This window comes from Schistocerca gregaria, chromosome 4 (genome assembly GCF_023897955.1).
Source record: "Schistocerca gregaria isolate iqSchGreg1 chromosome 4, iqSchGreg1.2, whole genome shotgun sequence".
In the NCBI taxonomy this organism is placed as follows: domain Eukaryota; kingdom Metazoa; phylum Arthropoda; class Insecta; order Orthoptera; family Acrididae; genus Schistocerca; species Schistocerca gregaria.
In genome coordinates this window covers 507,024,377-507,048,953 of record NC_064923.1, presented here as the reverse complement: position 1 = coordinate 507,048,953, position 24,577 = coordinate 507,024,377, and the positions used below count along the sequence as shown (strand labels likewise).

Here is a 24,577-nt window from a genome sequence, read left to right as displayed (position 1 = left end):
AAATTACATAACCCAGCCTCTCAATGATTTTTGTACTTAGAGGATAACAAGAACAATAAGATAGGAGCAGCTACATTCACTTCCCAACCATGTTTAAAATTACTTGTACAGCAAGTCTCAACACCAGTACATCTATTCCAACAGCTTAGAGTAATACTCAGTATTAAACAACTACAGTTTTCTTGTTTGAACACATTATGTGATTGAATCTCTTTGTAGGACAAGCAAGCAAAGTCTAACATTTTCGACACTTTGTGATATGATCGGTTGGTTTACAGTAACTTACCCCAAGAAAGAGCTAGAGCCCACCCTTCCCACCCTATTCCTCAGATTTTATATTTATAAATATTTTATTTTTCAGTAATCATAATTATTATTTTAACATTTCTATTAATAAATATTTACAACTACACAACATCAAATATACAGTATATATATACTTTTCTTTAGAGAGGAATTGATATCTAGCAGATATTAAAATGCACAAAATGCATAGCCCTGCTAATCTTATACAATTATGATATGTTTCCATGCACAACAAACGTGAGCATTGTGTTCTTTATAAACACCTTGAAATAATAAATTAATTTTCAAAGAAAAAATCCAGGTCTGAGGTGTATAGGTATAGGAAATATAGGCCTATAGCTGCACCTAACAATAAAAATAGACTGTGTTGGGAGCATAGCTCTATTGCACCAGCACTAACCATTGAGCAAGAAGAGGAGAGAGAGCACAGTCGTGATAGTCAGCATTCCGTACCAGCAAGTTCATTTCTGGCACACTCACTGTGATCACTTCTAACTTGCTTCCACTTCTCGAAAAAGTTGAAAGTAGAGTACAGTAGATGAGTGATAAAAAGATTTCCAAATATTATTAAGAAATTATTTAACAATCTCACTTGTATGAACATGAAAAATGAATTAAAATAAACACACACAATGTGCATGACTTCCAACTGCCCAATCACAGTGAGTATCTATCACAAAAGTGCCTCGATTGGAGGAAGAGGCCAGAAAACCTGGAAAAAAAAGGAATAAATTATGAGATAGTGTTTGAAAAAGTAAATGCTTTTGTTATAACTTTAATTCATTACAATATAATATAAAATATGTCTATGATAAGATAGCACCACGTCAATAATAAGCAGTTTAATTCATAGGAAAACAATTTTATTTAAATAATTTTGAAAACAACAACAATTAAAACCAAAGCTGCAACAATTAACCATACCACCATATGGATGGAAGATAGGCAGGCAAGAAACAATAAAATCAAAATGTGTTGTTTATGGAGGAGGGTAGATTTTACCTTTGGATGTACTGTACAACATTCTGACATAAACAACTGAGATGAAGTAGTGGTTTTCCACATGTATTACTGTAGAGATATAAATCATCTAGTCCACTCTTACATGTAATGAAACGAGGAGATTTTGCCTGATGCTTCTGAAAATATTGGATTAATGCTCACACTTCTTGTCACCAACAAGAATGTCACTGACTGATATATTGGACAGATCGATTCATTTAAATGTTGAGAGAAGACTAATTCTTACAGGGTAACAATTAAAATAGATTATTAAAACAGGAAGGATACAAATCAAAGACCTTGATTATGACAGGAATGAGGAAAAAATCATGGTTATAGTGAAGAAAATTGAAGCAAAATGTTTAACCAATTGTCATGAAGGGTTATGTACTGTAATGGATGACTGTTTCTGAAAAGTTTCTAACCTGCATAGAAACCAGTTGCTGTATGTAAAAAACCTAGCAGGACTGAATACCACATCCTTTTGTGTAGTGTTGGTAATACTAGTGTCCAAATCTTGCATTAAATATTTCCTGTCTGCTTTGAAATTTTCTAAAAGATAAGGGTCTGCAACTGATTTGACATAACCTCAACAGGTCATCTGAAGAGCTCTTTGAAAAATAAACAAACCACTGAATTCAAAATATCCACGGGTGTACTGCCGGTCTATAGTGTCCAACGGGCACAATATTTCGGCAATCAAACATGTCGCCATCATCAGATGAACTGACGGACTGAGCTCCTGTGAAAGTGCCGGCACGGAAATCCGTACGCTATGGCTGCTCAGAGGGAACTGGGTTCAGTCGCGGCAGCGGCCGATTTAAATACCCTCCGCCCGCGGCACGCTGCCTCCGCCGTCCGCGCCCCGGTCGCGCGGTGGAACAGATTGCGACGGCGTCTGAGATGACGTCAATGTGATGGCTCTGTCTGCCGTGGTCGTCACAACTATAAGTTTGCTCGATTTACTCTTGATTAACCCAAGCCTTGCTAAGATTATAGCCACAGTCACGGTTCATGAGGTCTTCATTGGTGCGAATTTCGATGGACTCTCTAACAACGCTGTCCCAGTATCTCGACGTCTGTACCAGAATCCTCATGCGGTCATACTCCATAGCGTGATTTTCCAACAAACAATGTTCAGCGACCGCCGACTTGCTCGGATACATCAGTCAAGTGTGCCTCTGGTGTTCACGGCATCAATCCTCGACGGTACGCATTGTCTGACCAATATACGACTTGCCACATTGACACAGAATCTGGTACAAGACCGGCCTTCCTCAAACCGAGGTCATCTTTGGCGCTCCCCACCAGTGCACGAGTTTTATTCGGAGGACAAAACACAGTTCCGACCCGGTGTTTCTTCAGAATGCAGGCGATTTTCCCCGAGAGTGCGCCTGTCTATGGAATAAATGCAGTGCCTACCTCCTCACTCGTGACTTCATCCATCTCAACAGGTTGTGCTTCAGTGGTTGGGTGGAGAGCACGTTGAATCTGCCACTCTGAGTACCCATTTTTTCGAAACACAGTTCTCAGATGTTCCAATTCCTGGGGTCGACTCTCTGCGTATGAGATAGTGCGCGCCATATGTACTAGAATTTTAAGTACCCCATTCCTCTGTGAAGGGTGGTGGCAGCTGTCTGCGTGCAAATACAGATCAGTGTGCGTTGTCTTCCGATGCACCCCATGACCTAGGGTGCTGTCAGCCCTTCTCTTGACCAAGACGTCAAGGAAAGGTAATTTACCCTCCTTTTCAGTCTCCATAGCGAATTTGATGTTGGGGTGTATGGAGTTTAGATGTGTAAGGAAGTCAAGGAGTTTATCCATACCATGTGGCCAGATGACGAACTTGTCGTCCACGTAACGGAAAAAGAAAGGAGGTTTCCATTCGGATGACGATAGGGCTTCCTCCTCGAAGTACTCCATGTACAAATTCGCTACCACCGGTGAGAGTGGGCTACCCATGGCGACTCCCTCCGTTTGTTCATAGTATTCTCCATTAAGAGAGAGTCCCTTTAGTCAGCCATAGTGCCAGTAGTGTCAGTGTCGCCCTAACCGCCGTCTGCTTCATGTCTGCTGTGCAGCGAGCTACCTTAATTTAAGTATTAACTGTATTTTTCTTAGTTGTCACTTCTTCTTCTGCGTGTTTTTGCTTTTAGGAAGCTTTAATAGTCGAGTGCTATTAAGTGTTCCATAGATCTCGTGTTTGTTTTGAATACAGTCAGAGAGTTCCTTTAGTCAGCCATAGTGCTAGTAGTGCTAGTGTTTGTTTTGAATACAGTCCAGAGACAGGTAGTGCTATTTTCCTTGTTTTCTACAAGAAGTGGTTAGCAATCACAGTTTAGTCAATAATCAACCGCCTTTAGTGAATTAGCAGTCTATTTAGAAGTTTATTAACTCTCTATAGTACATGGATTTCTTAGGATGGATAGGATGTGTGGCTGCTGTGTACGGACGCAGGAGGAGCTGGCCACTCTTCGCGAACAGCTGAGCGTGTTGATGGCCGCGGTCAGCCGTCTTCAGGCTGCTGCCTCGGAGTGTAGCGGCAGTGGGGAGTCTGGTGCGTCGCAAGGTACACCCCAGGTGTTACATGCTTCACTCACTGTCCCTGCTGTCAAGACATCTTCGCGGGTACCGGGCGCGGTTGGGCCACCCTCTCCCCAAGGGGAGTGGCGGGTTCAGCGGCGTTCGCGGCGCACGAGGCGGAGGGTCAATGTGGAGGCTGGCCGTGTGGCATCGCCCGCTCTGCCTGTGAGTGGACATGTGGCTGCTCCTTCAGCAAGGTCCGAGCAGGCACATGGGGGGAGGGGTTTATTAGTTATTGGGAGCTCCAATGTTAGGCGGGTGATGGAGCCTCTTAGGGAAATAGCGGAAAGGTCGGGGAAGAAGGCCAGTGTTCACTCTGTCTGCTTGCCGGGGGGTCTCATCCGAGATGTGGAGGAGGCCCTACCGGCGGCGATAAAGAGCACTGGGTGCACCCGACTGCAAATTGTTTCTCATGTCGGCACCAATGACTCCTGCCGTCAGGGTTCAGAGGTCATCCTCAGTTCGTACAGGCGGTTGGCGGAGTTGGTGAAGGCGGAAAGCCTCGCTCGCGGGGTGGAATCAGAGCTAACTATTTGTAGTATCGTTCCCAGAACCGATCGCGGTCCTCTGGTTTGGAGCCGAGTGGAAGGCTTAAACCAGAGGCTCAGACGATTCTGCGAAGAGCTGGGGTGCAAATTTCTCGACCTCCGCTATCCGGTGGAGAAATGTAGGGTCCCCCTGAATAGGTCAGGCGTGCACTACACGCCGGAAGCGGCTACGAGGGTAGCGGAGTACGTGTGGAGTGCACATGGGGTTTTTTTAGGTTAGAGAATTCCCTCCCTAGGCCCGACAAGACGCCTCCTGAGACGCGGCAAGGCAGGAGTAGGCAAAATGCAACAAGGAATAACAATATTAATGTGCTTATAGTAAACTGCAGGAGCGTCTATAGAAAGGTCCCAGAACTGCTCTCATTAATAAACGGTCACAACGCCCATATAGTACTAGGAACAGAAAGTTGGCTGAAACCAGACGTAAACAGTAATGAAATCCTAAACTCGGATTGGAATGTATACCGCAGAGATAGGCTGGACAGTGAAGGGGGAGGCGTGTTTATAGCGATAAGAAGTGCAATAGTATCGAAGGAAATTGACGGAGATTCGAATTGTGAAATGATTTGGGTGAAGGTCACGGTTAAAGCAGGCTCAGACATGGTAATTGGATGTCTCTATAGGCCCCCGGGCTCAGCAGCTGTTGTGGCTCAGCACCTGAAGAATAATTTGGAAAATATTTCGAGTAGATTTCCCCACCATGTTATAGTTCTGGGTGGAGATTTTAATTTGCCGGATATAGACTGGGAGACTCAAACGTTCATAACGGGTGGCAGGGACAAAGAATCCAGTGAAATATTTTTAAGTGCTTTATCTGAAAACTACCTTGAGCAGTTAAACAGAAAACCGACTTGTGGCGATAACATATTAGACCTTCTGGTGACAAACAGACCCGAACTATTTGAATCAGTTAATGGAGAACAGGGAATCAGCGATCATAAAGCGGTTACTGCATCGATGATTTCAGCCGTAAATAGAAATATTAAAAAAGGTAGGAAGATTTTTCTGTTTAGCAAAAGTGACAAAAAGCAGATTTCAGAGTACTTGGTGGCTCAACACAAAAGTTTTGTCTCAAGTACAGACAGTGTTGAGGATCAGTGGACCAAGTTCAAAACCATGGTACAATATGCGTTAGATGAGTATGTGCCAAGCAAGATCATAAGAGATGGGAAAGAGCCACCGTGGTACAACAACCGAGGTAAAAAACTGCTGCGGAAGCAAAGGGAACTTCACAGCAAACATAAACATAGCCAAAGCCTTGCAGACAAACAAAAATTACGCGAAGCGAAATGCAGTGTTAGGAGGGCTATGCGAGAGGCTTTCAATGAATTCGAAAGTAAAGTTCTATGTACTGACTTGGCAGAAAATCCTAAGAAATTTTGGTCCTATGTCAGAGCGGTAGGTGGATCAAAACAAAATGTCCAGACACTCTGTGACCAAAATGGTACTGAAACAGAGGATGACAGACTAAAGGCCGAATTACTAAATGTCTTCTTCCAAAGCTGTTTCACAGAGGAAGACTGCACTGTGCTTCCTTCTCTAGATTGTCGCACAGTTGACAAAATGGTAGATATCGAAGTAGACGACAGAGGGATAGAGAAACAATTAAAATCGCTCAAAAGAGGAAAGGCCTCTGGTCCTGATGGAATACCAGTTCGATTTTACACAGAGTACGCGAAGGAACTTGCCCCCCTTCTTGCAGCAGTGTACCGTAGGTCTCTAGAAGAGTGAAGCGTTCCAAAGGATTGGAAAGGGGCACAGGTCATCCCCATTTTCAAGAAGGGACGTCGAACAGATGTGCAGAACTATAGACCTATATCTCTAACGTCGATCAGTTGTAGAATTTTGGAACACGTATTATGTTCGAGTATAATGTCTTTTCTGGAGACTAGAAATCTACTCTGTAGGAATCAGCATGGGTTTCGAAAAAGACGGTCGTGTGAAACCCAGCTCGCGCTATTCGTCCACGAGACTCAGAGGGCCTTAGACACGGGTTCACAGGTAGATGCCGTGTTTCTTGACTTCCGCAAGGCGTTTGACACAGTTCCCCACAGTCGTTTAATGAACAAAGTAAGAGCATACGGACTATCAGATCAATTGTGTGATTGGATTGAGGAGTTCCTAGATAACAGAACGCAGCATGTCATTCTCAATGGAGAGAAGTCTTCCGAAGTAAGAGTGATTTTAGGTGTGCCGCAGGGGAGTGTCATAGGACCGTTGCTATTCACAATATACATAAATGACCTGGTGGATGACAGCAGATGATGCTGTGGTGTATCGAGAGGTTGCAACAATGGAAAATTGTACTGAAATGCAGGAGGATCTGCAGCAAATTGACGCATGGTGCACGGAATGGCAATTGAATCTCAATGTTGACAAGTGTAATGTGATGCAAATACATAGAAAGATAGGTCCCTTATCATTTAGCTACAAAATAGCAGGTCAGCAACTGGAAGCAGTTAATTCCATAAATTTTCTGGGAGTACTCATTAGGAGTGATTTAAAATGGAATGATCATATGAAGTTGATCGTCGGTAAAGCAGATGCCAGACTGAGATTCATTGGAAGAATCCTAAGGAAATGCAATCCGACAACAAAGGAAGTAGGTTACAGTACGCTTGTTCGCCCAATGCTTGAATACTGCTCAGCAGTGTGGGATCCGCACCAGGTAGGGTTGATAGAAGAGATAGAAAAGATCCAACGGAGAGCAGCGCGCTTCGTTACAGGATCATTTAGTAATTGCGAAAGCGTTACGGAGATGATAGATAAACTCCAGTGGAAGACTCTGCAGGAGAGACGCTCAGTAGCTCGGTACGGGCTTTTGTTAAAGTTTCGAGAACATACCTTCACCGAAGAGTCAAGCAGTATATTGCTCCCTCCTACGTATATCTCGCGAAGAGACCATGAGGATAAAATCAGAGAGATTAGAGCCCACACAGAAGCATACCGACAATCCTTCTTTCCATGTACAATACGAGACTGGAATAGAAGGGAGAACCGATAGAGGTACTCAAGGTACCCTCCGCCACACACCGTCAGGTGGCTTGTGGAGTATGGATGTAGATGTAGATGTAGAAAAAGAAAATATGTGGAAGTCAAGACATGCTTAAAAAGTTCGGTAGTATTCTCGTCAATATTTTGATTATCAAATACGTCGGGAGAAACTCAAGAATCACAAACCACTCAATATTCGTGTGGTGTCAAACTGAAGTACTTTCACTTGATTGTAAGTTGTACAAGATTGTTTGTGAGATGATGAAGACTTTGGATCATTGATATTCCTGACAATTATTTATATGTCAAATACTTCAGAATGCGCTTAATATAAAAAAAGTAATGTCTATAGCGATAGAAAGTAAACATCGACACCTCAGATGGAGCAGCAAAGGCCATAGTATTCACAGATGACACTAGTGTGATAATAGGTGTACCAAAGCAAATGCTGCAAACTACTGATCAAGTGATAAATAATGTCCATACTTGGTTCACTGCAAACCGGTTGACACTAAATGTAAATGAAACAAATTATATGCACTTTGGGAAAATATGTCAAGATGTAATTCTTGATTTGTTATTGGGTGACAAGACCAATGGCATTAACAAAATTTGCTGAGGATTCTTGCAGATGAAATTTTAATTTTAATGACCATGTAATGGAACTTGTGCAGAAACTTAACTCAGCATGTTTTTCTCTTAGAATTATTGCAAATGTTTGTACTGCAGAGGGTGCCAGGATGACATATTTTGATTACTTTCAGTCTCTTGCATCATATGGAATAATATTTTGGGGTTCCACCACTTGCCGTCTAAAACAAATCTTTCTGTTACAGAAGAAAGCTATCCGAATAATAACACACAGTCATCCACAGGCACAATGCAAACTCTTATTCAGCCAGCTTAAAGTCCTAAGAATACTTCCTTATATATCTATACAAATGTGTTTTTTATGTTAGGGCCACCTTCCAGATTTTCAGACAATTGTTGACTTGCATAACTACAATACCCAAAATAGCACAGCACTCCATATTCAGTGAACAAAAAGAACAGACACACAAACGCATATGAGCCATACTGATATAAAACTCTACAACAGACTGCCAGCCAACATCAGAAAGTTAGTAGGTGAAAACAGATTTAAAGTAGAATTTAAAGAATTTTTACTTGAAGAATGTTTTTACTCAGTAAATGACTATTTAGGCAAATAACTAATTCTTATAATGTTTATCATCATCATCATCATTTAAGACTGATTATGCCTTTCAGCATTCAGTCTGGAGCATAGTCCCCCTTATAAAATTCCTCCATGATCCCCTATTCAGTGCTAACATTGGTGCCTCTTCTGATGTTAAGCCTATTACTTCAAAATCATTCTTAACCGAACCCAGGTACCTTCTTCTTGGTCTACCCCGACTCCTCCTACCCTCTACTGCTGAACCCATGAGTCTCTTGGGTAACCTTGCTTCTCACATGCGTGTAACAAGACCCCACCATCTAAGCCTGTTTGCCCTGACTGCTACATCTATAGAGTTCATTCCCAGTTTTTCTTTGATTTCCTCATTGTGCACACCCTCCTGCCATTGTTCCCATCTACTAGTACCTGCAATCATCCTAGCTACTTTCATATCCGTAACCTCAACCTTATGGATAAGGTAACCTGAATCCACACAGCTATCACTCCCCATACAACAAAGTTGTTCGAAAGATTGAACGATGCACAGATAACTTAGTCTTGGTACTGACTTCCTTCCTGCAGAAGAGAGTAGATCGTATCTGAGCGCTTACTGCATTAGCTTTGCTACACCTCGCTTCCAGTTCTTTCACTATGTTGCCATCCTGTGAGAATATGCATCCTAAGTACTTGAAACTGTCCACCTGTTCTAACTTTGTTCCTCCTATTTGGCCCTCAATCCGTTTATATCTCTTTCCCACTGACATTACTTTTGTTTTGGAGATGCTAATCTTCATACCATAGTCCTTACATTTCTGATCTAGCTCTGAAATATTACTTTGCAAACTTTCAATAGAATCTGCCATCACAACTAAGTCATCCGCATATGCGAGACTGCTTATTTTGTGTTCACCTATCTTAATCTCACCCAGCCAGTCTATTGTTTTCATCATATGATCCATAAATAATATGAACAATAGTGGAGACAGGTTGCAGCCTTGTCTTACCCCTGAAACTACTCTGAACCATGGACTCAATTTACCGTCAACTCTAACTGCTGCCTGACTATCTATGTAAAGACCTTTAATTGCTTGCAAAAGTTTGCCTCCTATTCCACAATCACGTAGAACAGATAATAACCCCCTCCTAGGAACCCGGTCATATGCCTTTTCTAGATCTATAAAACATAGATACAATTCCCTATTCCACTTGTAACACTTCTCCATTATTTACCGTAAGCTAAAGATTTGGTCCTGACAACTTCTGAGAGGCCTAAGACCACACTGATTTTCATCCAATTTGTCCTCAACTAATACTCACACTTTCCTTTCAACAATACCTGAGAAGATTTTACCCACAACGCTGATCAAAGAGATACCTCTGTATTTGTTACAATCTTTTCTGTTTCCATGTTTAACGATTGGTGTGATTACTGCTTTCGTCCAGTCCGATGGAACCTGTCCCGACTCCCACGCGATTTCAGTTATCCTGTGTAGCCATTTAAGACCTGACATTCCACTGTATTTGATGATTTCCGACTTAATTTCATCCACCCCAGCTGCTTTATTTCACTGCAATCTATTGACCATTTTCTCTACTTCTCCAATGTGATCCTATTTCCATCATCATTCCTGTCCCATTGTACATCGAAATCTGAAACATTACTGATCATATTTTCACCTACATTGAGCAACTTTTCAAAATATTCCTTCCATCTGCCCAAGGTATCAACAGGATTCACGAGCAGTTTTCCTGACCTGTCGAAAATACTTGTCATTTCCTTCTTACCTCCCTTTCGAAGACTGCTAGTAACACTCCAGAATGGTTTTCCAGCAGCTTGACCCAAGGTCTCCAACCTGTTTCCAAAGTCTTCCCAAGATTTCTTCTTGGATGCTGTAATTATCTGTTTGGCTTTGTTTCTTTCTTCAACATAACTTTCTCTGTCTACCTCAGTTCTAGTATGTAGCCATTTTTGATATGCCTTCTTTTTCCTTTTATAGGCTCCCTTGACTGTGTCATTCCACCAAGCTGTTTGCTTCATCCTACCTTTACACACTACTGTTCCAAGACATTCTTTGGCCACTTCTAGTACTGTGTCCCTGTACCTTGTCCATTCCTTTTCCAGTGACTGCATTTGACTACATTCAACTAACTGGTACCTTTCTGAGATGATTGTTATGTACGTGTGTCTGATTTCCTTATCCTGAAGTTTCTCCACTCTTATCCTCCTACACATGGACCTGACCTCCTGCACTTTCGGCCTCACAATACCAATTTCACTGCTGATTAAATAGTGATCAGTGTCATCAAAGAATCCCCTGAATACACGTGTGTCCCTCACAGCCTTCCTGAATTCCTGATCTGTTATTATATAGTCAATGACAGATCTGGTTCCCCTGCCTTCCCAAGTATACCAGTGAATGTTCTTATGTTTAAAAAAAAGAGTTTGTGATTACTAAGCCGATACTGGCACAGAAATCCAAGAGTTGTTTCCCGTTCCTGTTGGCCTCCGTATCCTCTCCAAATTTACCCATAACCTTTTCATACCCTTCTGTTCGATTTCCAATCCTGGCATTAAAATCACCCATGAGCAGAACACTTTCATTGTCCTTTACTCTAACAACTATGTCACTGAGTGCATCATAAAAACTATCCATCTTATCTTGATCTGTCCCTTCACAATGCGAATATACTGACACAATCCTAATTTTCTTGCTAGACACTGTCAAATCTATCCACATCAGTCGTTCGTTTACATACCTTATTGCAACTTCGCTGGGTTCCATTTCTTTCCTGATGAAAAGCCCTACACCCCATTGTGCTGTTCCTGCTTTGACTCTTGACAAGTAGACCTTGTATTCTCCCACTTCCTCTTCTTTCTCACCCCTTACCCGAATGTCACTAACAGCTAAAATGTCCAATCCCATCTTACTTGCAGCCTCTGCCAGCTCTACCTTCTTCCCAGAGTAGCCCCCATTGATATTAATAGCTCCACATTTCGTTACCATTCGTTTGCCGAGTCGTATCTTAGGAGTCCCTGGTTTGTCAATTAGAGGTGGGACTCCGTCACCTCCAAAGGTCCGAGGCATTTTGCTCTGATTGTTGCCAGCATCAAATTTAGAGTACCAGGGAAGCAGGTTGCTAGCCTTACTTGCCCCGGGTCCCACTGAGTTTTACCCCTAACGGTTGAGGGACTAACCGGCGGATTTGGTAGTCTTTGCCATCTGAGCACAAAGGTGGCCACGACTCGGAATATGTCCGAGATGTCCAGCCTTATTCCAAAGTAACTGGTATCCCGACTGTCAGGACCACTTACTTGGCCACTCATATGTTGCCCGTGGTTCATGAACTAGGACATGATACCAGGAACCCACACCATGAACCACTATAATGTTTATATCAAGGTAAAACTGAAAACACTGTCTTTCATCCCCTAAGGTTTCTGTTAATTTTTTATATCTGATGGATAGCTGTTGAGTGTGGTAAAATCTTTACTGAATTATTGTAGTGAATATAAGGGCTTCCTGTTTAGTAAAGACAGAAGTGAAGCTTTAGAGCAAACAGACTGTGCAGTTACAACACTGTTAGTATACGTGTATAAAAAGTTGTATTACTATGTCTTGTATGACCAAGTATTATTCTTTGTACAGTTTTTTGTGCAATTTTTTTTATGTTTTGTACTACTTAATGTAAAATTTTGTATGTTCCTTTTCCATAAATTGATATACTTTTGGACAACATCCATACAATATTTATTGTCTATGGATGGATAAATAAATAAATAAAGATAAATACTATCTAACAGTAAGGTCTCAGCCAATATCTGGTCAGCCACCCTTTCAAATATGTGCATCGCCAGTTACACCGTTGCATTTTCTAGAGCTGCCAATGTGGCTTGAGGGCACTGCCACAAATGATTACACAGCTGCCAATGACACGCAAGCAGCCTTTCTCCAGAACTCCAGTGGCAGGTGTTCTTAAGTTTGAATATTCATGGACTGAGCCCATTTTATGTGTTTGCCAGTTGAATAACATGTACAGACTTTCATCGTGGCCATGGCTCAACCTCTTCAGAATTGATACTCTATTGAAGAATGGCAGATTTATAAATATTTTGTATCTGTGTATATTTCTATATTCAAATCTTACTGTTAGCAATTGACACTGCAAATACAGCAGCAAATTTATGTATTATTTTTACTATTTGATATCAGATGTAGAATAAATTAATATCTAAATTCTCTGTTCATGAACATCACTCCTGTATCCCCTAAAGAACCACACAGCATGCGAAGGATGTCATAACACTATACTGTTAAAGTTCCAAAGGATCAGGCCTGACTGAGGAACAACATTGGTAAATGTGATTTGCCCTGTGCCAGTTTTTGGATACTTTCAAATCCAGAGAGGAGAGACCAAGTGATCCCTGATAAAACATCCTGGGGATCATCTATCAATTAACAGTTTCTGTATATGGAATTAGGGAGGAAGTGGAGAGGAAGCTGCAAAATGACGTCATTGAACCTTTAGAGAATCCTTGGTTCTCTCATATCGTCATTGTGAAGAAGGACAGCACACACTGTTTCTGTGTGACAACTGATGACTGGACAGAACCATGAAAAAAGATCTTGACCCATTGTCATGTGCTGATCGCATCCTAGATTCTTTGGAAGAGGCAAAGTATTTCTCAGTCACTGATATGGAGATGGGCTACACTTATACACCAACACATATACTCCATAATGGTATTTGTGTTTAATAACAAGAGTGAATGTAGGATGAACTCAGCAATTCATGATCTCAACACTAGAAGTAGAAATAATTTATGTATAAACCATGCATCCCTCCCCAGGGTTCAGAATGGAGTTTCATTTTATGGTGCAAAAATCTGTAATGGGTTACTGCTGGACCCCAAATAGGAAACCAAGTCCCTAAAATATTTTTAAATATTTGGGGACTTTCAATTTTCTGTCTGATATTGAGCAGCGTCCCACTACAGATAAAGTGAAAGAATAACTCATTATCCATTCCTTCTATAATTTATCAAAATATTTGGAGTCAGGAATGTAAATATCATGTAAGCATAATATCTGTATTACATAGATCCTGATTTGTAAGTATATAGACAGCTGATGGCAGGTTTGTGTAAAGTTACATAAATGCAGTGTTTAAAGTATCAGTTGAAAACAGCAGCTGGGTAGAGTTGGAGAAGAAGCAGAGACTTTTTTAAAAGTGGCTTTTTCTCTTGTAACATGCATATATAAAGTAGTTTAGAAGTAATTACCAAAACTGTCAGTTTGATGAGTAGATCAATGCTAGTCATAATTTATTGTTAGTATACTTCACAGAGGTAGCGAGTTATGATCACTTTTGCCTGATGATGTAGAATTTAGCTTTTTCTACTTCCCTGAAGCCTTTCCATGACTGGATTTATGGCACACAATTTATGAATGAATGAATGCATACATACAATGTCTCCCTTATTTCAAGTACCTTGTGTTGTCTTGTTTCATTTATTGCACAATGCTTTTATGACATTAACTGAATTTTCTTTTGGTACTTGACAAAACATGACAACAACATTAAATAGGAAACTCATATTTCAGAACCACAGCAAAGTGTTTCCTATTTAATATTAGAATACTTTTACTTATGTCATATCTTTCTCAGATTTCCATTTCTCCTCATTACCCTGAATGACAGTAGCAATAAAGTGCAAGATGACATACTTCTTCATATGAGATTGTGTTTCCTGATTTTCCCTTTATTATTTCTACTTGGGTTTTGTAGATAGTGTTAGGTATTTTCCTATCTCTATACTTTATCTGCACTCTTTCCAGGTTTTCAAAATACATTTTCCACTTTACACTGTTATAAGACCAAAATTGATATGCTGATCTTTGCCCACAAATTCCATGTAGGTACCCTATTTCATTTTCTATTTTTTAAAAATCTATTTCATATGTTCTGAGCACCAAGCCACAATTACCACCTTGGTTTATTTACTTTAGCAAGTTTAGAAGTATGAATTGCTAGGCTGTTGTCTCTTGTATGTGAAAAAATTAATAATACCATCAGTTGTGTATGTGTACTTATTATTCATTTAATTGTGGCCAGCTTTGGTGGTCCATTCCACCATTGTCAGGACCATTGATACAGTAAAAAATGTAGCATCTTAATATCTATATTAACTATTATGGAATGATGTATGTTATTTATGCTGCGTCAAATGATATTACCTCTGTTTGTGTTACCATCAAAACCCTAAATGCGTAATGAAACATGTGTAGTTCACTTAGAATAATTGAATCACATAGTAGAAACATCCAAATAGGACAGGAAAAATATGTTAATGCAATGTTGCATCTAACTGTTTATGACATTCTGCACACTTCATCCAGTACTATGTTTTCACTAAGAGCCATGGGCATTGAATTCTCATATTTTGTGGTAACCTGTTACTTCTGGTGTCACAGTTTTACATTTAATTGTACAGACAGGACTGCTTACCCAATTCATTTTTTTGCCTATTCTGTTCAAAGTGGGAGTAATGCCTCAAGTTAGTCACGTGTAACATTGCATTAACGTATTGTATCTATCCTATTTGGATGTTTCTACTATATAACTCAAACAATGGAAACTCCAGGTAGGAGCATCAACAATGTAGAAAAGACAGATTGCTACTTACATTAAAGATAACACACTAAGCATCAGACGGGCACAGTTAAAACCCAGTTACACATAAGCATTTGGCCTCAGCTTTCATTGGAAAAAGAGAAACACACACCATTCATTCACACAAGCAAGCACACCTCATGCACACATGACTGCCAACTCCAGCAGCTCAGGCCAGAATGTCCAAGCTGCTGGAGCTTGTTTGAATGAATGGTGTCTGTTTTTCTTTTTTCAGTGCAGGTTGAGGCTGAAAGTTTTATGGTAAATAACAATCTGTAATCTGTCTTGTCATACACTACTATTTAATTCAATTTGTCTAACTGAATTATACATGTTTCATTACATGTATGTACATTACTCAATATATGAGACAGGCATCTCTTACCCATTTGGATTTCAACAGTAAATATGAACGTTAGTGGAACAGGATTTGTAATTATGCTCCTATTAAGGTTTTAGGACTTAACTGGTAACACTAAAATATGTAACATTATTTGGTTAAGTATAATATTAGCTAACACAAGTTTGTCCCATAATACACTGTACAAAATAATTAAAGAATCACTTATTCAAAACCCCATAATTGGCCTCCATTGTGGCACAGAAGTTTTAAATTTGTCTCAAAGGTGCCTACAAACTTCCTCTATAATGCTCAAAAATTATGGAGCCCTATGACATTACCCTTGGGTTCAGTGATACTTCAAACAGTAAGGTACCAGCACATGTGAAAAAGAGGCCAGAGCTCAGAAGTTCATGAGGTGTAAGGTGGGGTCATGATGTCATACTGGTACCAAAATTCACCACAATTCTGCCCAGTGTCACTGTGGATGTGTCACAGAATGCAAAGGTCATCACAAATTTCACCCTGCCTTTTGATGCCTCTGCAATGGAGGTCACAACTGTGACACCCAGCATTGATATTATGCAGTTGTCTTGAAAGTGGCCAAGGAAAATATGTCAGACACACGACTGCTGAGAATCAAAATGAGAACACTTCAGTGGGTAGCATGAAGGGCATCAACAAAACCAATCATTCCCCTGCTATCCCCCCTACCCCTAGATGATTTCACACTTTTCTGAGGACATCATGGGAATGTGACCCTATCGAACTTGATCACACCCTTTTGGAGTGTAACATGACCACAATTTTTGCTTTGGTGCATAGGTTGAAACTGTTCAAAAGCATTCTATGAAATCCGAACATGATCTGAAGCAGCAAAGGATGTTAATGCTTTCTGAGCTCTCCTGTTTCATATCCCCTTGTTATGTGATCACAGATGGGTGTGACACTGACATATGCTTGAGTAAAACAGAAAATAGTCCCTCTAAGACACTTGCATTTCGTAAGACCATCAGTGCCACCTGTGCACCTTTGTTAAGCACTTTATAAATATACCTCTGCAGGGACAATTTTTGATGTACTCCTTGGTGCCTGCATGTAGGCAACTCTTTGACACCTCTCAGATTCTGAATGCTCACAAGCTGATGGCTGTGCAGCAGTAAAGCACCACTCACCTCAATGATGTCAAGGAGTTCCTCACCACCAGGTGGTGCCTAGGAATCCATCTTGGTTTGCCTCTGTACGTGTACCTTTTTAAAGCACTTAAAGGTCTGCAGGTGGCACAAGGGATGTTGCTGAATTAGGAGGTCTTAGGGAGACCCATTGACAAGTCAGTGTCACACCACCACATGATCACGCCATAGGAGGGAATGAAACATGAGGGGTGCGAAGAAGTAAACAGCCTTTGCTACTTCAGATCCCATTCAAATTCCATCAAATGGTTTTGAATAGTCCTTAGTGTTTCCACCTTGCACACCAGCACAAAAATTGCAGCCGTGCTATACTCCTAAGGGGTTCAAACATGTACAATGGGGCTGTAGGCCCATGATGATCTAAGAAGGCTTGAATTGCCTGGAGGTTGTCAGCAGTGTCAAAGGTGTCACAAGCATTGTCTATAGTTCATCGCACTACAAGCGGCTGTTTTTGACCATGAAATGTGTGGGAGTAAACACCCCAAAGAAAGGGATGGTTTCACATACCCTTTATACCACACCATGAGGATTGTTCATATTGATTCTGAGCAGCAGTAACTCTGAAATATTTTCCACAGTTACCCAGAATAAAATCATGAGATTTCAATATTGGCTGTCATGGTTCTGACTTCCATGGCATAGGTGTCAAAAGAAGGAGTGAAATGTGGGTAAGAGGGGGTGCCATAATGTTTGTTTTGTGGGGTGCTCAACTGCGTGGTCATCAGCATCCGTACAAAGTCCGAATTTTTACACAGTCCAGTTTTTTTCACAGTCCAATCTAGCCATGATGATGATGGTGATGAAATGTTAAGTCAACACAAACGCCCAGTCTCTGGGTAGAGAATAAAAGGTGATGTGATGACCTTCCCATCATGTGCCACATTCACAGTGGTGCTGAGAAGAATTGTGATGAAATTTGGTGCCAATGTGACGTCATTAATCCGCCTTATATCCCACAAGAACTTCTGAGCTCTGGCCCTTTTATCACTTGTGGTGACACCTTGTTGTCTGAAGCACTGCTGAGCCCGAGATTATGTTACAGGGCTCCATGCTTTTGCATCATTACAGAGGAAGGTTGCAGGCACCTTTGAGCCAAATATCAAATTTCTGTGTCAGAATGGCAGGCAATTATGGGGTTTTGAAAAAGTGAACCTTTAATTTTGTTCTGCATTGCAATTACTATTAACATTATGATGTTGCATTTTTTAGATAGTTAATGGTAGTGTTATATTTACTGGATTCAGGGGACTGATGACGATGAGGTGGGCCACCAAAACAGGTCACAATTAAATAAATAATTAATACAGACACACAACTGATTATGCTATTTGTTGGTTCACATATATTTATCAGGAGCTGTCTCACTTTCTGTTTGAAGATGGATATATGAAAATTGATTGTCTGTGTGTGCCTTTTCAGTTATGTGATGTTTATCATGTTTTGGAAATCTGGTAGTTTGGCTCATCTTTCATAGAATGTAAGCACATACATTAGGTACCCTTTAATTTCTGTCCTTCCATTGATTTTAGTAACTTTATCGACATCTCTTCAAATTTTGCTGCAATGCTTAACTTCAGTTATCTAGTATTGTGTTAAATTATTACACTATTACTGCACCACCTGCATGTCCTCCTCCTGCTGTGATAGTTCTTTCCACCCACAGATTTTCTCAGGTACTGTAATTTAAATGCTTTTTTTTCTGTGTCTGGACTTTTAATGTGGAAACTTTTGATTTTTACATTTCAAAATTTCAAATAATTTTCCTGCTCACTGTATCAGTTTTCCTCAGAATTTCTGTGTGTGTGTCTCTTGTCATTTGAGATTTTACTTCTTTACACATGTTGGTTTAATTTTTAAGTGACCAGTACTGCTTACTTCACATTACATCTTTTGTGTGCCTCCATTTCCATCTCTTATCAACAAGATGGAGTATTTAATATGTTAATGAGAGTTTTCTGTTTCTGACTTTGCTTTATCTATGGTTACCTCTCTGGGCTTAATAAATTTCTGCTTTATTATTATAATAAGAATCACAGCATGGAAGTAATGAACAAAAGTTGCAAAATGAGAAGTAGCTGCTCATTTCTCTCTCTCTCTCTCTCTCTCTCTCTCTCTCTCTCTCTCACTCACTCACTCACACACACACACACACACACACACACACACACTCACTTTGCTCCCTCTCCTGTATTATGCAGTCTTTAAATAACTTTACACCTAACACAATTAGTTGCCAGTATAAGGTAAAGTCAAAGCCAATTTTATCACTAGAGTTAAACTCCTAAGTCAAAATATTCTAATAAATCATTAAAGGAGTGGCCAATGCAGTTTTGTTTTACTTTGTTTTTGAATATCTGAGGAGTTTCAGTTTTCTGTCTGGCATCTATTGACAACCTTGCTTGAGACTATACACTCATGAACAGAAAAAATAGAACACATTGAATGACTAGAGATAGGATGTTCATATTCACAGTGCATGTACATTAGTATGTTCTGTAGAAATGATTAGCATTTGAACCATGTTGTCCCAAAGGTTCAAGGCCAACAATGAGATCATGACACATCACCTACCAGTAAAATGTGCCTGTGGCTCTTGTTGTCTCTATAAAACAAAGGCAGTAGATCAGTGTGACTTGAGTAGATGTGCAAGATGCCTTGCAGATATATGCACAAACCATACCATAAAATCAGTGAATCTGAAAGAGGGGGCATAATTGGCATGAAAGAATGTGATGCATCCATTCAGGAAATTGCTACTCATGTGGGATGAAGTGTTTTGTCAGTGCAACAGGTGGGTACAGAATGGTTCACAGAAGGCCATAGAACATGACGAGATGGATGTGGTGCACCAACCAGATCACCCCCCCCCCCCCCCCCCCTCCCAAGAAGATCAACACCTCATCTAAATGCCATTGTAGGTCAGATCTGCATCTTCCTCAACTCTGGCACAACAGTGGAACACATCATACACTATATGGGTGACAGTCCATCACCATTTATTATGCCACGGGTCACGTGCACATGTCCACTTCTGTGCCTATCTTTTATGAACCTGCAGAAACATGCAAGATAGCAATGGTGTATGGAATGACATCACTAGGGACAGGAATTGCATCAGATAGTAGTTTAAAACGAATCTTGTTTCTGTTTGTTTGAAAATGAAGGCCAAATTTTGATTGCTCACAGAAAGGGGCAGTGACATCATAGTGACTACATTCTCCCAAGACATACAGTGCCAGCTCGTGGCCTTGTGGCAGGAGGTACTATTGGGTACAACCAGAATCACGGTTGGTGCATGTCCATGGCACTGTGACTAGTGTGACCTATGAGGATGACGCCCTGCGGCCCATAGCCATACCCTTTCTGCACAACACCCCAGAGGCCTTTTTTTTTAGCAAGACAATGCATGACATCTTGCTGCACAAACACATGCCTTCCTGGTGTCAGGATGTCAGCATTTTGCCCTGGCCTGCCATATCACCAACTTGCTGCCAACTGAAAATGTGTGGTATATGGTGAAACGATGGATGCAGCACTGTGACCCAATGCAAACCACCACAGATGAACTTTGGAACCAGGTGAATGCAGCATGGGTGGCTATATCACAGAATGCTGTTCACATGCTTTATTTGCATTGATACCATCATGCATGGAACAAGCTATCGGGGCCCATGGTGAACCCTGTGCTCACTAGGCAACAGGACACATGCTGAATGAAGATGACTGAAATGCTAACCATTTCTGCAGAAAATACTAATGTACATGTCCTGTGAATATCAACAACCTATCTAGTCATTCAAGGTGTTATGTTTTTTCTGAACATGTGTGTAAAACTCTATTTTGAACCAAGTACTTAGTTTATATGGAAATTATAAATTACATTAGTATTTTGATTGTGGATTGCACAGTTCATCCTAAATTCACTTATAATGTTAACAAAAATACAACATGTAAGTGTATTTTTTGGCATGTAAGTGTGAGAATTTCTAGATTCTGTAGAGGCTTCTGCAAGATGTTCAAATATCAGTTTTACATAAAATTCTTACTGCACATTTCCACATGTTCTTTTGGTGTTAACTGTGCTGCCCCAGGAGATTATGTCATGAAACATAACTTAGTGAGAGATAGAACTGAGGTTTTTTGTCAGTTTATCCTCTTACTGGTGCCACCTCAGCATATTTTCTGTCTGAATGTCATTGAAACTTCACACATTGAGCCCCACTCAGTGTATGTATTGATCTGTGTTTATGGTGCCTGCAAGCCAGTTTAATTTGTCTGGCCTTGCACATTGCATCTTTGTAAGATTAATGGTTAAGTTTTTGCTCTGAGCCAGTTGTACATCTGTGTACATCTGTTCCATTATTACCATGGCTGTATCTGGTGTCAGGGTGCTTGGGACCTTTATCAGTACTTATGTCATCAGCAAATATAACAGTTATTGATGAGTCCTTCAATGTCCTGATTAAATATACATGTAGGTCAAGAATAGGGCAGTGCCAAGCAACAAACCCTTAGGACATTATATTTAATGTTCCGCCACTTCCAATTTAATCATATGCTGTTCATATCATTTGCTAATGTGACCCTCTGTTTTCTACTGTTAACAGTTATTCTCATAAACGTGATTCCATGTTCTGTTGCAAACTACCTTCTCCAAAGTTTTTAGTGTTTGTTCTAATATTAGAAAAAGAACTAAAGCTCAAGAACAAGTGAGTTTTCTGGCCTATCCAGTGGCAGGTAAAAAGTTGTCTGCCTGCAGTTTCCACTGTTTGCTCATTATTTGTTCTTTATCGTATTCTACTCCTCTTTTATGGAACTTGTCTTTAAATTTTTGCCTATCCCAGTGATAATTGCCTTGTGTGAAGAAGATCATAATTTAATATTCTCTCATTTTTATCAAATCCAAAATTTCCTCATATGTTCTCTCCACTTCTTCCTAATTACATGTTTGCTTGTCACCACAGTTTGCTAACTCACTCTTAACCATCTTCCCATCTGTAATTTTGGCACCCTGCATTACACCGTACATTGATGCTATCCTGAAGATTCATCATGAACTTGTATACAGCTTTAACTGACATCTATGTGTCACTGAACAGTTTTATTTCTGAGGGCAATGTGCACTCCAGTGACTAGATATACCTTGGACCTCCATCTGCTTCTTCATTTTCTTTTTAAAAGGGAGCTTACAAAATTGGTTTGACTTTTGTTAAAAATCTAAACTGTGGCTGTGTACAATGCTGAACTGCATAGGTTTATGAGTATTGAATGGTCTCATTTATTTATTTCATTTGTTATTTATTTACTTATTACTCCACTGATCCATCTATGATAAGCTCGCAAGGATATAGAGTGTGTCAATTCTTCTTCTTCTTTTCAGTTCTAATATGAAAGTTTGTGAAATTTTTCTAAACAAATCAATACAACAGGAAGCAATGTTACAAAAACACCACATTACATGCTTGCATTACACACAAGGAGCAAAATGACAAGAATACTCTATATAGTTGTCACAGCAAAAGAAAAATAAAGAACAAACCACTGAAAAGAACTATGTATGCTACATGAATATCTACAACACTTAAATCTCACATTATATTTCATCATACATAAATTTTATAGTTCTAGGAACATTTTTCATTGTGACTAAGAAACTTTCCAAATTGTAAAATGATCTTTCCAGAAGAAATCGCTTCAGAGGCTTCTTAAATCTGTACTTGTTATCCAACATACTTTAATATGTGGAGGAGGAGCATTATAAACTTTTGTGCCAGGGCGCTGTATACCATTCTGCACCATCATCTGTTTTTTACAATGATTGTGGAAATTGTGCTTTCTGCTTGTATTGTATTCAAAATATTCATTATTTCCTTCATACAACTCAGTATTTTTGTTAATGACACACATAAGTGAAACTGTGTTTGTAAAGTAGTATAGTAGTAAGAAATTTTTGTTTTTGGAAAAGGTTTCTATAACTACATCTAAGGCTCACACCACTCTTTATTCTTACAACACATTTTTGGGCCAAGAATATTTTCTTTGCCACTGACTGGTTTCCCCAAAAGTACAGCTACATACATTATTAGAGAATGGGAATATCCATATTATGCTGCTTTCATAGTGTTTATGTTCACACTTTAAGACACAACCCAAAAGGCAAAATGGGTTGAGCTGAGTCTTTTGTAAAATTCTGGTATATGGTGAAAATAATTTCCTGCAGTCAGTCACAATACCCAGGAAGTTCATTGTTTCAACTCTTTCCATTGTCTGTGTGGCACACTTAACAGGTAGCTCCTCCTCAGTTTTTGCATTTGCAGTGAACTGAATATGGTTAGTTTTATTAATGTTTAATGAGAGTCCATTGTAGTAAACCATTTTATTAAATGAATGAGAATTGTTGTTGTGGTCTTCAGTCCTGAGACTGGTTTGATGCAGCTCTCCATGCTACTCTATCCTGTGCAAGCTTCTTCATCTCCCAGTACTTACTGCAACCCACATCCTTCTGAATCTGCTTAGTGTACTCATCTCTTGGTCTCCCTCTATGATTTTTACCCTCCTCACTGCCCTCAAATGCTAAATTTGTGATCCCTTAATGCCTCAGAACATGTCCTACCAACCGGTCCCTTCTTCTTGTCAAGTTGTGCCACAAACTCCTCTTCTCCCCAATTCTATTCAATACCTCCTCATTAGTTATGTGATCTACCCATCTAATCTTCAGCATTCTTCTGTAGCACCACATTTCAAAAGCTTCTATTTATCGTCCATGTTTCACTTCCATACAAGGCTATACTCCATACAAATACTTTCAGAAACGACTTCCTGACACTTAAATATATACTCGATGTTAACAAATTTCTCTTCTTCAGAAATGCTTTTCTTGCCATTGCTAGTTTACATTTTATATCCTCTCTACTACGACCATCATCAGTTATTTTGCTCCCCAAATAGCAAAACTCCTTTACTACTTTAAGTGTCTCATTTCCTAATCTAATTCTTTCAGCATCACCCGACTTAATTTGACTACATTCCATTATCCTCGTTTTGCTTTTGTTGATGTTCATCTTATATCCTCCCTTCAAGACACTGTCCATTCCATTCAACTGCTCTTTCAAGCCCTTTTCTGTCTCTGACAGAATTACAATGTCATCAGTGAACCTCAAAGTTTTTATTTCTTCTCCATGGATTTTAATACCTACTCCGAATTTTTCTTTTGTTTCCTTTACTGCTGCCGGCCAGAGTGGCTGTGCGGTTCTAGGCGCTACAGTCTGGAGCCAAGCAACCGCTATGGTCGCAGGTTTGAATCCTGCCTCGGGCATGGATGTGTGTGATGTCCTTAGGTTAGTTAGGTTTAATTAGTTCTAAGTTTAGGTGACTGATGACCTCAGAAGTTAAGTCACATAGTGCTCAGAGCCATTTTCCTTTACTGCTCAATATACAGATTGAATAACATCAGGGAAAGGCTACAATCCTGTCTCACTCCCTTGCCAACCACTGCTTCCGTTTCATGCCCCTCAACTCTTTTAACTGCCATCTGGTTTCTGTACAAATTGTAAATAGCCTTTTGCTCCCTGCATTTAATTCCTGTCACCCTTAGGATTTGAAAGAGATCATTCCAGTCAACATTGTCAAAAGCTTTCTCTAAGTCTACAAATGCTAGAAACATTGGTTTGACTTTCCTTAATCTTTCTTCTAAGATAAGTCGTAAGGTCAGTATTGCCTCACATGTTCCAATATTTCTACGAAATCCAAGCTGATCTTCCCC

At 40.0% G+C, this 24,577-nt stretch overlaps 1 protein-coding gene across 1 annotated transcript in view; it reads right to left on the bottom strand.

Annotated features, from left to right (window-relative positions):
- Positions 1–331: 331 nt before the first annotated feature.
- The window catches only part of LOC126267787 (ecdysone-induced protein 78C), a 659,877-nt gene continuing 635,631 nt past the window's right edge, over positions 332–24,577 (bottom strand). Inside the window, exon 9 of the mRNA XM_049973091.1 lies at positions 332–1,018. The gene's annotated coding sequence lies outside the window, so the exon portion shown is untranslated. The remainder of the gene's footprint in view (positions 1,019–24,577) is intronic.